The sequence below is a fragment of the Notolepis coatsorum genome (assembly GCF_963971535.1).
Source record: "Notolepis coatsorum genome assembly, chromosome: 19".
Taxonomy (NCBI): domain Eukaryota; kingdom Metazoa; phylum Chordata; class Actinopteri; order Aulopiformes; family Paralepididae; genus Notolepis; species Notolepis coatsorum.
Window position 1 is genome coordinate 74,355,964 of NC_140183.1, and position 13,566 is coordinate 74,369,529.

The 13,566-nt window shown below is 43.2% G+C and overlaps 1 protein-coding gene across 1 annotated transcript in view; it reads left to right on the forward strand.

Annotated features, from left to right (window-relative positions):
• Positions 1 to 250: 250 nt before the first annotated feature.
• Positions 251 to 13,566, forward strand: part of pals2a (protein associated with LIN7 2, MAGUK p55 family member a) — a 54,853-nt gene continuing 41,537 nt past the window's right edge. Inside the window, exons 1-2 of the mRNA XM_084336354.1 lie at positions 251 to 388; positions 2,570 to 2,626. The gene's annotated coding sequence lies outside the window, so the exon portion shown is untranslated. The remainder of the gene's footprint in view (positions 389 to 2,569; positions 2,627 to 13,566) is intronic.

Consider the following 13,566-nt stretch of genomic DNA (forward strand, 5'->3'; position numbering starts at 1 on the left):
GTGTGTGTATTGAGCTGTACTGTATTGTACCCATTCTGCAATCTGTTAATAAAGTTTTCAATCAATCAAACAAACACTGACACACACACATACACGTGTGACAGAGATAGACGAGTTCCTCACGCAAACAAACTCTAAGCCAAACTCTACACACATTGTAATTTACAATAAATGGTGACTAGGGTGGATTATGATGAAGTTCAGTGTGCATTGAGTGAACGCACTTACTTTCGCTCAAACAGCATTGGGTGTATCAATGACAAGACAGCGAGGGGCGCAGGCACCACTAGACTGCTGCCATTGCTCAAATGATCCCCTCCTCTTGGGAGTTGTTGAAATTTATGGAGGCGTGAAAGTGTGACGGGATCAAACTGAGAAATCGGGTCAGGTAATTTAACAAGCTTACAACAACATTTCATTCGAATCTAGAGTAACGTTAACGCTAAAATAAGAGCTGTCGTTAGCCATAGCAAGCTAACATTAGCTGGTTCCAACCATAGATCTATGGTTCCAACCACATGCTAGCAGCAGACAGACAAGGGTTACTTTAGAATGAACGAGATTAGCTTGAATGAATTAGCAGCTAGAACAGCTAGCGCGCTTCACTGTAACAACAGCAAATAAGCGAACGGTTCGCGTTGGTCTTTGTGTGACTGGTGGCTTAATGGTATCAACATGTACATCGGCCAAATGTTTCATGCTAAGGTTATTTTGAAAGCAGTAACCAATGGTTTTTAATGTGGCTGGCTAGCTGGCCATATGACTTGCCTGCTGTGTTCACGTTAGCTGGCATGTTGTTAAATCTAGCAACAGCAATAACATTGATCCTTTTGGATAACGGCGACTTTGTTTACAGTTTTACCCACAGCGTTACTTACGGTTTATGGTTGTCGTTTGAGTGATTGGAACCATGATAACGTCAGATATACAGTATATCATATACTGCGTTACAGCGTTAGCTAGCTGAGGTTAGGTGGTGGATGATAACTACAAGAAGCAGCCCCGTGTTCTCCCTGTGTGTAAAGGCTGGCCACACGTGCCCACTGCACACAAAGCCAACAAGTCACTTAATTAGTACTGGTCCATTTGAACCTCTGCGGCCATCAGCACCGGTGATATTGAACAGGACGTTTGATCTTTTGACACATGTTTGGCTATAAGCCCGATTATTTGAGGTGTTCTATAGATCTATGCCTGGTTGTAATCGCCTTGGTCGTATTTACAAGGGCACACCATTATATTACCACAACCGGTCGTGGTTTCAGTCAGTTTTTCCTGTCCTTTTTTTTATTTAACATATATTTAGTTTTTTTCCAACGTTGGTGAATATTTCCCTTCTTGTCATATGCGGAGTGCCTTGTTTTATCCAGGTTACCTGCAGCATGTTCCAACCTTTTACGGTGTCTGGTCTGGTGTCCTACACTCCTAATTTCACTGTCAGTCATCATAATAACTGACATGACTTCCTCCTTCTTTCGCCAGGTCATCTCTATACGTAACGTACAGTATAGGCATTGTTAGTCACTGGGCAGCATACACAAACTGTGTGCTTTGGTTAGCTATAAGCTATTACAATGGGTGTTTATACTGAAGCCCATCCAGACTCTACTGTCTACTTGCTCCAGGGTTTATACTATAGTGTTTGAGGATCCTGTCAGTGTTGCCTTGGTCCCTCTCTGAAGCCAAATATGATTTTATGGTTTTGATATTGAAATCTCATTACCAGTGTATCCGTGAATGGCCATTATTGGTCATTGATATTATACTTATCTGTCTCAAAAGCCCTAGTTTTTACATAGTCTTTGTTTAAATTTTTTCATAGGGATGATTGATGGGTGATTAGCCCATATCTACAATCAAATAAGGTAGAATCTGTCATGCAGTCAAACAGCGACTTCGAGGCAAGAGTCTCGCTTGGTATTGCACTGTTTACATTTTTAGACCAAAGCAATAAATGTAAACAAAATGCAATACAAAAGGGGGAACTTTTGTCTAGAGGTTGCTGTTTGACAGGATTACCGGTTCTAAATATTCACAATTTACATACAGTATGTTGGATTTGGACTGAAATCCATGTAGGCTAATTGTTTCAGACCGCATGTGGAAATATAAATCATTTTCGGAAGCTGTAAAAAAAGAAAATAGTGGGCAACCTGCCTTGCAATGAGTACCAGTGATCTGGCTCGTTCTTTTATTGACATTTTCAAATTAATTGAAAAATAAGCAGCTGAAATTGATCACTGTTTCAAATCCACATGGTGGCAATAATTCTCTGCAGTCTCCTACGTCCTGGGCTTATTTTTATCTGGATTGCTGGTGGTAATGAGACTTAAACCCACACGTGTCACATGGTTGCCTCGGCCAATCGGAGTATGTGTGTAATAACACTAACAGAATGAATGAGTGTAGGGTTGGAATGAAACAGCGTAAGCTATTATTACACAACATTCCAACCTGCAGGAAAAGCTTTATTTTATGTGCCCTTTTTAAATGAGCAACTTGCCTTGGGGACATTCCATAAGTAAAGATTTTGGATAACAAAACATAATTTCCCCCCCTATTCCTTTAGGTCCCTCTTGGTCAGGGTACTACCAGGTGATGATGGGTTATCTAGCACAACTCAGAGGTGAGTTTTAGAGCTTGTGTTTATCTTTATTTTATCTATTTCTTTTTTTAAACCTTTCATTTACCCATTCTGAGCACAAATGCTCTTTTTCAGTAATAGGCCGTACGGTTCTCGTTCCCACCTCGGCCGACTACACAATTGTCACTCTGGGCTAAAGATCTATTGGTGTAGATTTAGGAATAAAAAGTTCTGTTTTTTGTCCATTTTCGTCCTGTTCTGATGTAACGTTAATCTGTGGATGTCATTTGTTGTCGCCCGATGGCCGTATCCTCCTCGCAACAAAGAGAGCTGCTATTGGTCGAGCTCAAGATACGTGACCGAACTCGCACCAATTACGTCCAATAAAACTATGCTACGTGACCAAGTATCCGTTCGCAAGGAAAGATCTAGTTCCGACTTTAAATGTATGATTGCGCAAAACGGGTAGGATTGTAAATGGAGAACCTTTTATTCCTAAATCTACACCAATATATCTTTCACCCAGAGTGAAAATTGCGTAGTCCGCTGAGGTGGAAACGGGATGAAACGATACAGCCTTCACCTTACGGGCCTATAACACCCTGCTTCACATTCACACAGTTCCATTCACACCTGGGAGCTGCCCAGTACAACTATAGTCTGACACTGTTGACCACTAGGAGCTGCCCAGTACAACCACAGTCTGACACTGTTGGCCACTGAGAAACTCCACTGGAGCAGTTGGGGGTTAAGTGCCTTGCTCAATGGCACTTCACACCAATCCTTTTCTCACAACTTCTCTGTAGTGTTGGTATTGTGTGGATGAATGGAATCGACTCCCTTCTTTATTTATAAAAAGAAAAAACTATAATGCTGCATTTATGAAGACTAGTACATACTTGAGTCCGATCATTCTTGAGATGCACATTCAAAGATGAAGCACTGTTGAAGTGTGCAGCTCAAATTATGTTCACACGTGTGCACACTTACTTTATGTGCATTCTGTTGATAATGAATCACTGCTATCAGATTTATATTAGTCTGGATCGGCGCCAGGAGACTGTGGGTATAAGCGTGCCATTGGCCCACTATTTCAGTCGGAATTCTCCTCCCCTTCTGCTGTCTGTGACACTATTTCAGAAGGGCACCGTCGCTGCAGTGCTTAGCACTGCCCAGGATGATTGTGATTGGTTTAAAGAAATACAAACAAGCCAGAGGTTCCCCCTATACCAGAATGATAATAGGTTCAGCCAGACTTCTCTCCGGCACTGGCACAGCACTAATGTAGTGGGGAGAGAGAGGTATGGCTATGTGGGACTATATTTATATTTATTTACATTTTTAAGGCATCTGATTCACCATATAGAAGGAAGTTATTTAGCTAGTGCACGCATTATCACCAATAGAAAGTAAAAAAAGTATTCAACCTGTCCTGTAGTAATAATAGAAAAAATTATATAAAGTAAAAATGCAAATGAGGGGTTAATGTTAATAATTACAGTCAGGTAATTATTTATTAGTAATAAATATTTGGACATTTATTGACAATTCCTTCACAATTTTGTCTCTGTACTAGGGGTGTAACGGTACACAAAAGCCATGGTACCTTGGTTTTGTGGTCAAGGGTTAGGTATGAGATTGGTACAACAGGAAAAAAGCAACAAAAATCCCTAATGTATAAGGCTTGGTTTCTTTTAATTTCCTTTGAACAGACCGTAGTACAAGTTATACTTAGTTCCACATAGGCTTGCCACCTGTAGTTTGTGATACCAGTATTGCTCTGTGTTAAGGCATCCATCAAGTAAATTACTTGCCCACCGCCCCCCACCGGTGTCTGCTTTTTAAGTTTCCCTTTCACTTCTAGAGTAGATTTAACTTCACATGAAGCAGAGAAAGAAGACTCTAGAGACGACACGACATATTTCATTTCAACCTTTATTTAAAATCGTAAGCATCTGAGGTTTCCCTCATTTACAGAAACGACGATTGTACAGTACATAATAAAAACAATATTCACAGAAATTTAAACACCAGAGTAAAACAAATTAAAAACGTTTAAAAATAATTTTAAAATATCAACTAAAACAGTTACAGGTAGTCGCACAATGGTCTGAAATCATACATTTAAACATTCCAAGGGAAGGGAGAACGTCCAATTTTAGCGTGAGTTGAAGGACATTCCATGAGTTGGAGGCATCAAAGGAAAAGGCTGACTTCCCTAGCTCAGAACAAATCTGAGGAACCCTAAGAACCATCCAGTCATTCGATCGAGTTGAATAGGTTCCAATATTCCAATCTAACAGTGAGGAGATATCGACTATGCGCTCAGGAAGGCCATCAATGGACGGGAGCAGGAACTTGGTCTCACAATAACCCCAAGGAGATCGAGACGACACCTCGCCATAGTCCTAACAGACCTTGACTACGCGGACGACATCAGCCTGCTCTCTGACCAGGTGGAGCAGGCACAGGAACTCCTGTGCAGAGTGGAGACGGAGTGCGCCAAGGTTGGCCTTAGGCTAAATGCCAAGAAAACCGAGGTCATAATGTATAACATCCTCCCGGATCATCCACCTCTAAGGACAACAGGAGGCTCTGCTCTAAAGGAAGTCAGTGATTTCAAGTACCTGGGCTCGTGGGTCAACTCGTCCGAGCAAGACCTTAAAGTGAGGAAGGCACTTGCGTGGAGGGCTCTGAACGGCATGACCAGTGTGTGGAAATCCAACCTCCCCCGTCAAATCAAGCTCAACTTCTTTCATGCAACAGTTGAGTCTGTCCTTTTGTATGGCAGTGAATGCTGGACCTTGAAGCCCACCCTGCAGAAGTCCTTGGATGGGTGCTACACCAGAATGATGCGTGTGGTGCTCAACATCAACAGGGATGAGCATGTCACTAATGCAAACTTGTATGGGGGGGTGCTAAAGGTGAGCGATAAAGTGGCAGTCAGGAGAATGAGGCTGGCAGGTCACTGCCAGAGACACCATGAGATGCCAACCAGCAAACTTGTACTGTGGGAACCAACACACGGGCATCGATCACGAGGACGTCCCACGTTAACCTATGTGGACGTACTCAGGAGAGATGTGGGAACAGAAAGCACCGGCGAGCTAGCCAGATGCATGGAGGATCGGGATGACTGGAAGCACCGATGGAGGGCCCGTCCGAGGACGACCTAGATAGATATAAACAGGTTGTTTACCAATAAGGGCTTTAAAAATAAATAAATACCAGTGTTTGTTGCGCCTTTCTGCAATGACAGGGGATTTATCAATATCAAAAAAGATGAAAATGTTCAGCCTATTGTAATGACCCTTCTGTGTTACAAACGTATGATTTAAGACTTTCAGCTTTAACTCATTGAATGCCAAAAGCGAGTATACTCGTTTACACTCTGGTTGGATGTAGGGGTGGGACCGGGACGATACATCGATCCAGATCGATATATCGATCTATTATCAATTATCAAATAGGATCGATGCAACGTAAAAAGATAGATTCATATTGCGATACTCTTATTTTGAAAATCCCCTCGTGAGCATATCCGCCCGGCTGGCTGCAACAACAGTAGCAGCTCCGTGTGTAGACGTTAGACTGCATTGCTTCAGAGTCCGCCTATTTTGCCGAAATAAGTGCCTGTTGTTTTTTCCCCCACAAGGGGTCAAATGCATCTAACATGCTTTCCATCCTCGCCATTCCTTTATGTCCACGTCGCGTTAAATACCGAAATTAACGTTGCTTTAGCGTGAGCTAACTAAGCTAAGCTGATAGAGAGAGCAGCAGCTGATAGAGAGAGCAGCAGAGGTCCACTAGGGACTGGGAAGGAGATAGCCCAACTAACAGGATCTGGTCGGTACTGCACCTTCTGACTACCAATATGCCTTTTCCAGCCAAAATACAGCGCTGTGATAGGATATTAATATAGGGAAAAAAAAGAAAAACGAACCAAAAACAGTGAACAGGAGGTCTATTTGTATTAAAAACAATAGATTGTTTTTCATTTAAATGTCTGGAAGAGATCAAAAATAAAAATATCAAATGATATTTCCATTGCCTTTTTTTTTTTGATTTAAATGTTACTGATTGTGTTAAATGGGCATATAATACCAGGCACCTGAATCGAATCGTATCGTATCGTGGCAGACTTTGTGATATCGGAAAATATCGTATCGTTGTCCAAATAATCGATATCGTATCGTATCGTGATGAAACTGGTGATTCCCACCCCTAGTTGGATGGTGTATTGTACTTGTGCTGTATAATGACAATACATTTGAATCAAATCTAATTTTGAAATCGCTACGCTGCCTATGGACACGACAGTGGCAGACAGCTCCGGAGGTGTGGCATTGCACCATGCTGATCCACTCAACAGGTAGCGATTTCAAAATGAGATTCGATTAAAATGTATTGTCATTATACAGCACAAGTACAATACACCATCCAACCAGAGTGGATAAATGAATTAACGTTAAAAAAATTGTAACCAAAAGATTTGAACCTGTGACCAAAGGATCCACAGCCAGTGGACTTACCAGTTGAGCTAATCGGTCATATGTTAACTGTGAGTGACTAATCCATAATTTACACTTGTGCCAATTGCGCTTGTCCCTAATTTTTAGCATTGGCATTAATAAATCAGATGTCATGCAAATATGTACAGTAGGATTTACAGTAGGATTTACTACTATGATACCCATTAAAACAGTAATTCGAATAATAGAAGCCTACTTTGCTGGAATGATTCATTTCAAACAGTGCGTGTGTGTGTGCTTTTGTGTGTGCGCTCGCGCGTTGAGGCTCGCTAAGCCTTTATCCATGCATTTCTGGAACATTTCTTTATCCACTATGGTTGGATGGTGTATTGTACTTGTGTTGTAGCATAACAATACATTTTAATCTAATCTCGTTTTGAAATCAGTCGCAAATCGCTTCCTGTTGAATGGATCTGTTGAGTGCAATGCCGACTCGCTACTTTCCCCTGTTTACTCGTCTTCACAGCCTAGAACAGGGGTGGCCAACCCGCTGCTCGCGAGCCGCATGTGGCTCTTTGCCCGTCAATGTGTGGCTCTTCCATCCATAAAAAAAAAGATTTTAACAAAAAAAAAAAAAAAAATATTTTAAGGATGTAGAATTTACAGATTTTAAAAAAAATTTGCCATTTGCATGTTCCTGGTATCTGAATCTAGGGACATCTATGGATCTCGGGGAATGTATTCCCAGTGTCAGAAATAGTGTGTCTGTTACTAGGCTTGAGTAAATTGTAATGAACCAAAGGAGAATATCAATTATATTTAAAAAATATTCTTTTATCTTTGACTGAATAACACCATGCAAAAATTTACCAGACCTGAAAAATCTAAGCAAATGAATAAAGGGAAGATGATTAAACAGGTTTTGTAGATACAGTACTGAATTCTGCCATCTTTTTTATAATGCAAATTTCTCCACCATTTTTCATCATATTGCAACACCGTTTTTGCTAGACGTTCACAGAAAGGTAGAGAAACTAACTGTTTTGTTTTATGGCAATAACGTTCAGGTTTGTGGGAGATAATCCCAAAAAATAAGAGAAATAAACAAATGTAATGCTGAAAATATACACTTTTACTGCATATTTCGGGCATAATAGGTTAACCCTGTGAGGCCCAAATTAAAAAGACATTAGCAACTTCAGAGGGTGGGACATAAACACATTTACTATCAATTATACAACGGCATGCAAATTTCTCGATTCTGATTGGCTGAAACAGTCCATTTACACGTATGTATCCTTCACAATCCACGCTCCTGGTCCCAGGACCCGCCCACAACCGAATCACATCACTCCGCCGGATCACTCCGTCGGAAAAAACGGCGGATAAGATGGCGGACAATAATCTTTAACAAATGGATATGTTGATAGCGTCATAACGACTAAATATAAAGCGATTCTGTCACGGCGAATGTCTTAGTCCTTTAAACAATGTTGGATGATGTAATTGATGGGTCATGAGTCATTGTAGAACAAAATAAAAATCGCGCAAATTGATTGATTGATTCATTTGCAATTTTTTTTCCTTCCCCTTCCTTGCCAGAGCTCATCTCTCACACTGTCTGGCTTCCAGACACACTCACTCGGTCGCATACACACCCACACACACAAACACACATCAGGGGCGTAACTTAGGCCGGGGACATCGGAAAGTGTCCCCGGCATGTTTTCAGAATGCAGTTATTGTACCCCCCACGTTTTACCGTCCAAAGATAATACAAATACATGGATAATAAACGGACGACCGCGGCGACCGCACGGCCAGCACTAGGACCACACACAGAAAATTGCTGATTGTCTCTGAGCTGAGTCTTTGACTACCTGTCCTATTATTATGCAAAGAGCAGTAGATGGGGGTCACATTCTTGCCCTGCACGGGCCAAGTACCCACTCGCTACAGTACTCGTCTTTGCATAATAATAGCTCGGGTCGTCAGCCGAGCCGAGGTGTGTTTCCTGTTTGTTTCTCTTGAAAATAATCGTGGTTCATAAGACATGACAAATGTGTGTTTACAGAGTCCATCAGCAAGACATAATGTAAGGGCAACCTAACAAGAAATGTTGCCAGTGAGGGAATACTGGGTGAAGCTCTTTCCTACGCGTGATGCTTGTTGATAATAAAATGATGTCTTCTCCTTGGTTACTGTTGAGAGTTTTTTATTACTACTTGCGGTGTGGACAAATATAAGCATACAAATTAAACTCAAAAAGTGACTCAATGTAACTGAAAACAAACAAACTAGCACGGTAAAAAGATAGTGTGGCTTCCCTGTAATAATTACCCAATTTCCCTGCCGCTGCACACCTGTGAACACATACACATAGACTGCACCTGAGCGCACATGAGCCCCGCCTCCTGTGCCCACTGCCTGCTGATTGGTCAACACTTTCATGGTGACACGGTGCCTTCATACAAAAACATAACGGCAGAAAATCATTAAATTGGCTACAACACAATCATTTGCAAGATTTGCAAACAAGATACAAACTCATTGCAAATCAAATGCCCACCCTACTGATCTGTTCATGTGTTATAATAATAATAATACATTCGATTTATAATGCGAGCACCTGCATTACAATCAAATGACTGATCTGTTATGTGTTATGCACCCGAGTCTCGAGAGGCACTTTATAATAGAAAAAAGACAGTGCAAACATGTATATGTCGCTTACAGTTTATTATGCCTATGCAGCTCGTTTATTTTGACAGAGTTAAAAAAATTTCACTAGTATCATTATATTAAATTAGTGGACGTGCAGCTGGACAAGCCCTGGCTCCACGATGACCACCTCTTACAAGAGGCGCCACCGCCTGGGAAAATGCGTATTGCACACCTGGTATTAGAAAAAAAATTGGGGAAGGGGGGGCGCCCCCCCTACCCCCCCCCCCTGCGACGTCACTGACCACGCCCCCTAATATGTCCCCCCCACCGCTAGAAACAAAGTTACGCCACTGACACACATACACACACACACACACAATGTCTTAGTTGCTTAAACAATGTTGGATGATGTAATTGATGGGTCATGAGTCATTGTAGAACAAAATAAAAATCGCGCGAATTGATTGATTGATTAATTTGCAATTTTCTTTTCTTCCCCTTCCATGCCAGAGCTCATCTCTCACACTGTCTGGCTTCCAGACACACTCACTCGGTCGCATACACACACACACACACACACACACACACACACACACACACAATGTCTTAGTTGCTTAAACAATGTTGGATGATGTAATTGATGGGTCATGAGTCATTGTAGAACAAAATAAAAATCGCCTGGATTGATTGATTGATTAATTGCATTTTTTTTTTTTTTTACTTACTTTCAATAGAAGCATCTAAGAATGAAGTTCTATAGAAAGTAGGTCTGCATCCCCTTAACAATTGTGTGTATTGAGCCGTACTGTATTGTACCCATTCTGCATCTGGTAATACAATTTTCAATCAATCATTCCAATAACCACTAACTTCATAATTAAAAACTAAAGAAAAGCTGGATGTGTTAGTTGGTTGGATGTCTTAGTTGAAAGGCAGTTGGATGTGTTAGTTGGTTGGATGTCTTAGTTGAAAGGCAGTTGGATGTGTTAGTTGGTTGGATGCCTTAGTTGAAAGGCAGTTGGATGTGTTAGTTTGTTGGATCCGTTGGATGCACTTACATTTACATTTAGTCATTTAGCTGACTCTTTTATCCAAAGCGACTTACATGTTCTGTACGACAAGCCATCAGGAAGGGCACAACTCTATCAGCTGAGCAACAATGTTCATCAAAGTGTTGAGTGCTACAGTGTAGGTTAGTTAGGGTTAGATTATTATAATTTTTTTTTAATTCAGGTAATGGTTGAAGAAGTGCGTCTTTAGTCGACGGCGAAAGATTGGACGTGTTTCGGCTGTCCTAACTGGGGTGGGTAGTTCATTCCACCATTGTGGGGCAAGGACTGAGAATAGGCGACTTCTCTTTGATGACCCTCCCGGAGCTTGGATAGGAGTAGGTCTGAGGCGGCCAGAAGATGCAGAGCGTAGGGGTCTTGAGGGTGTGTAGTTAGAGACCATTGACCGGAGGTAGGCGGGAGCAGTTCCCTTTGCCGCACGGTATGCTAGGTCGAGGGCCTTGAAGCAGATTCGTGCAGCAATGAGGAGCCAGTGCAGGTCCCTAAGAAGTGGGGTGACATGGGCCGACTTCGGTAGGTTTGAGATCAGGCGGGCCGCTGCGTTCTGAATGAGTTGAAGAGGCTTAGTGGCAGTGGCCGGGAGGCCAGCGAGCAGTGCGTTGCAGTAGTCGAGGCGGGAGATGACTGTTGATTGGACAAGGAGTTGGGTGGCTTCTTTTGTCAGGAAGGGGCGGATCCTTCTGACGTTGCTCAGGAGGAATCGGCAGGTTCTGGTTGTCGCTACGATGTGAGTAGAGAAGTTCAACTGGTCGTCGAGGACAATACCAAGGTTCTTGGCGGTCGGGGACGCGGTCACAGCTGCATTCTCGACTGTGATGGAAAGGTCGGTCAGGGCGGAGGATTTGGCCGGCAGGTGGAGCAATTCTGTTTTGCTTAGGTTCAGTTTGAGGTGGTTGGTCGTCATCCAGGCGGAGATGTCGGACAGACAGGCCGAGATCCGCTCAGAGACGTGGATATCTGAGGGAGGGAAGGAGAGGAAGAGTTGAGTATCGTCGGCATAACAATGGTAGGAGAAGCCATGAGACGTGATAATGTTACCCAGTGATTTAGTGTAGAGGGAGAAGAGAAGGGGTCCTAAAACCGAGCCCTGGGGGATACCCGTCCGCAGGGGGCGGGTGGCCGACAGGGTCCCTCTCCATGACACTTGGTAGGAGCGGTCATTGAGGTATGATGACAGCCATGTCAGCGCAGAGCCAGCCACTCCCATTCCTGCGAGGGCCGCGAGGAGGATCTGGTGGTTAACTGTCGAAGGCTGCAGATAGATCTAGGAGAATCAGGACAGAGGAGAGGCCTTTCGCTTTTGCTAAGTGAAGTGCCTCTGTGACCGCAATGAGGGCTGTCTCTGTGGAGTGACCAGTCCTGAAGCCTGACTGATTAGGGTCTAGAAGGTCATTCTGTAAGAGATAAGCAGTAAGTTGGTTGGATACAGCACGTTCAAGTGTTTTAGAAAAGAAGGAGAGAAGAGAGACGGGACGGTAGTTGCCTATGACGGTAGGGTTCAGGGATGTTTTTTTTATGAGGGGCGTGACTCTGGCTTGTTTTAGGGAGGTGGGGACCACCCCAGAGTTGAGTGAGGAGTTGATGGTTGCAGTTAGGAATGGGAGGATGTCTGGTGCTATGGTCTGGAGGAGTGGGGAGGGTAGCCGGTCCAGCTGGCATGTAGTCGGACGGTTCGACGTTACCAGTGTCAGGGTCTCGGCTTCTGTAATGGGAGAGAAAGATGACAGAGTGAAGGATGAGGTTCTCGATTCAGCATTTGGAATGGGTGGGGGTTGGGAGAAGGAGCTGCGGATGTTCTCCACTTTTTCCTCAAAGAAGATCGCAAAGTCTTCGGCAGAGAAAGATGAGGGAGGGGGGGGTGGGGGGGGGAGTGAGGAGGGAGGACATGGTAGCATGCAGTTTGCATAGATTCTTGGCAGAGGCCTCGATCCTATGGTGAAAGAAAGAAGCTTTGGCATTAGTAATGGTTTTGGAGAATGTTAACAAGAGGTTGTGATATGTATCGATGTCAGCAGTGAGGCGTGACTTTCTATACTTCCTTTCAGCTGCTCTCAGGACCTGTCTTTGTTCTCTCACTGGATCTGTCAGCCATGGACTGGATGGGGAACGGCGGGCAGGTTTCTCAACGAGGGGACAGAGCTTGTCGAAGGAGGTTGTAAGGGCTGAGAGGAGGGTGGAGGTTGCCATCTCTGCGGAGAGAGCAGAGAAGGTGTCACTCAAAGGTAGAGCGGATAGTATGTCAGAGGAGAGGGTGGAGGGGGATAGGGAGGCCAGGTTGCGTCTGAGTGAGACGGTTTGAGTTGGGGTGAAGACCTTTCGGTTAAGCATGAGAGTTAGTGAGAAGGATATAAAACATGTAACTGTTTTACCTGATGCTATTGTTGATGTGATTATGCTCCTTGCCACTGCACAAATGACCCTCTGTATTTATATTTGAATTGTATGTTTTTTGTTTAATGCCCTGTTTTATGTTGAAACTTGTTGTGTGCTGTGTTGGTCAGGACTCCCTGGAAGAAGAGATCTTGTATCTCAATGGGACATTCCTGGATAAATAAAGGAAAAATAAAAATAAATATGAAGGAATGGTCAGATACATGTAGGGGAGTTACCGTGGTGTTAATGATGCTGGAGTTACGGGAAAATATGAGATCCAAGGAGTTGCCTGCTTTGTGGGTGGGAGGCATGGCAGTGGGAGTCAGGTCAAACGATTGTAGGAGGGAGACTACTATGACTGACTGAGATGAGTCAGGCAGGTTGAAGTCGCCCAATAGAAGGA